Source organism: Equus caballus, chromosome 29, assembly GCF_041296265.1.
Source record: "Equus caballus isolate H_3958 breed thoroughbred chromosome 29, TB-T2T, whole genome shotgun sequence".
In the NCBI taxonomy this organism is placed as follows: domain Eukaryota; kingdom Metazoa; phylum Chordata; class Mammalia; order Perissodactyla; family Equidae; genus Equus; species Equus caballus.
In genome coordinates this window covers 14,833,138-14,836,061 of record NC_091712.1, presented here as the reverse complement: position 1 = coordinate 14,836,061, position 2,924 = coordinate 14,833,138, and positions in this window count along the sequence as shown.

The following is a 2,924-nucleotide window of genomic DNA, read 5'->3' as shown; positions in this document are numbered from 1 at the left end:
AGGATCACATTGACAATCTTGTATGCCTAGCCTCACACAAGCTCAGGCTAATAGGAGAATTGGATCAGTATTCACCACAGAACTATCGTCTACCTAGTTTACACCAGGCACTGCACTGCAGGCTGGGTTTGGAAGTTCTTCCCTCAAGAAGGGGGTGGAAAGACAGCGTCTTGACACTGATGTGAACCATATAATCACATAGCTGTGTTTAGGATAAAATGCGCAGATCGAGGCACTAACTGCACTGAGGCTAGCAGAGTTTCCCTGTTGTGCAACATTATACGTAAGTCTAAAAACAGTGGTTTTCTGATGAAGCATGAGCTCATATGAATTGTATGAGTGAGAGTAATAGCCAACAAAAGAAAAGGAAAAAAACAAGAAAGGGAAAGATTAAGAGGAGGAGTCTTAATGAGCCCTCGACCTGCTGAAGGCAGTCATTGGACATGAAAAGGACAGGAAGGGACTTGGTTCCAAACAGAAGCAAAGTGTACAGGACAGGGTGGCCCTGCCAGACTTCCCCAGGCCATCTCCTTGCCCCTTGCCTCCAATGCTGTGTCTTCACCCTAGATGCTAAGGTGATCCAATGGCTCCTGACTCACCAGCTCGGAATTAAGGGATGGCATGGTAGTATTTACTTTTTTGCCCTAACCATACGAATCCAAGTCCTCACCTTCCAAATATCCCAGGGTCACCCTCAACCAGGCCACCAGGTACAGTCACCCAAGTGTCCACTACGTTCTTGCTCTACTGTTCCAGTCCCCAGATCCTACTGGAAGACAGATCAGCACTGACCTGCTGAGGGAAGCCATTTGGAAAAAGCTGGAGTCCAGGCTAAGATCACCACTTCTAGACACCCCCAGTGTCACCCAACCTCAGAGTGACAGAAAAGGTCTGGGTTCCTTATAGAAAACACCCACCTGCCATTCTTTTGACCCTCATGTGATCCACCACTAGAGTCCAGGTCCCAATCAAATGCCTCTCTCCTTCCCAGGCTCCAAAGCCAAAGAACAAGAGAGCTTGTTGACAAACGTCAGGGCACGGAGCAGGGTGGAGGCTGGCACAGCTGGTGGTATTAAAACTCAACTCTGTTGAAGACAACTCTGCAGGAGGGTCAAGTAGAGCGGTCTAAGCCGCTTACCTCCTGATGGTCCAGCTTGATCCAAGGCAGGATTCAGAGCATCCAGCGGTATGGAGAGGTGGTTCCCCGTGAAGCTTTATAAATGCCAGTACTTTCAGAATCCTTGAGAACAAAGTTCAAGGTCAAGTTCTCTGGCAAGACCTGAAGTGTTGACCTTCTAAGTTGCTCGGGAAGCCAGAAGTATGAGCAATGAGACTATTGCTGGTTGTGGATTTCAGAGTCTGACTCAGGATTCTCTGCTGAGTAGAAGATTGTTCTGTCTTCTCTTCAAGGTGGGCATGATTCTACTAGGAACATGAAATACTGAAAGTCTTCCTTTTTTTTTTTTACTCTAAAACCTTTGAGAAAATGAGGAGAGAATGAGAGCAGGTCAAGGGAGTGATTTCAAGCGTTTCTAAGAAGTGGAAGTCCCCTCGTGTGGAGGACACAACATTTGATGATTTGAAGGGAAAGGATGAAATGAGCTCACATGCAGCCTCACGCCAATGCTCAGAGAGACCTCAGCTCTCAAGGACTTCTGGAAAGGGGTATGAACCAGCTTTTAAAGACTGTCTAACAAATGTGGCTAAGCAGTTTCATTCAGTAAAAAGAAAAAGAATGCATTGAGGTTGACAATTGGAACAATGATCTTTTTCTTGACCCTGTCAAGATTAAATGGTTGAAATTCTCAAATCCTGAATCAATGACGATGAGTCAAGGAAAATCTCTAACTGGAGCCACTGTGGTGGAATTAAACAAACTGTGCAGGACCTTCTCAGAGCACCTCCAGGGCAGGGGGACTCCCTGAGTTATCAGCCTCAGATGCTCCCAGTGCCCCACCACGTCCCCCCCCATCCCTGCCCATCTGAAGGAGGGAAGTCCTCTTCCCCCAGAGCCAGACCTGCTCATGTCAGAAGGGGGTGAGTGGGGCGAGGCTACATTCCCACGAAGCCCAACGCCCAGGCCCCGGCCTTCCATGGGATAATTCAGGTGTGCTGGACCAGTGCACGTCCAGCCTCCTGACCCTCTGTCCTGATTTCAGTGGCTGACTCATCCTTCCCTTTTCTATTAAGCTACTCTGCTAAGCAAGGAGTTCAATTTCCAAGCTCGCTCTGGTGCTTTGGAATTTCATCTGCTCAGTGTCTAAGCAGACACCACAAGCTTGTTCCAGCCAGGGAGGTCTTCTTGGGTGAGCACTGTGCAGTGGCTCCCCAGTCCAGGACCCAGAATCCACGGAAGCAAGAAATCTTTGTGCTGACAAAGCAACAGCAGGTCTGGCTGCCTCCTCTGGCCCTTCTCTCAAATGGGTCCTCACTTCTCTGCTCAGAGCCCTGCAGTGCTCTCCATCTCATCCAGAGACAAACGACAGTCCTCGCAACAATTGACATGCGCCTCCGTGGTTCACCTCCACCCTCCGTCCTTTTCCACTACTCTCCCTTGTTCACTCTGCCCAGGAGCCCTGGTGTCCCTGCTGACCCTTCACCACGCTGAGCAGGCTCCTCCTCGGGGCCTTTGCACTTGCTGTTCTCTCAGTCTAGAATGCTTTTGCCCCCAGTATCTACTTGGCTCCCCCCCTCACTTCCCTCAATCCTCTGCCCAATGTCATTTTTGCATTTCCTGACCACCTAACACAGAAAGACAAGCGCTTTCCCTCTCTGTCCTCCTTGCTTTATTTTTCTCCATAGCACTTATCACCATCTGACACATCATACAGTTACTTATTCATTCAACAGTTGCCTGTTTCTTCCAAAAGAATGTAAGCCCTGTGAGAGCAGAGACCACTTCTGTTTTGTTTACCCCTATGTCT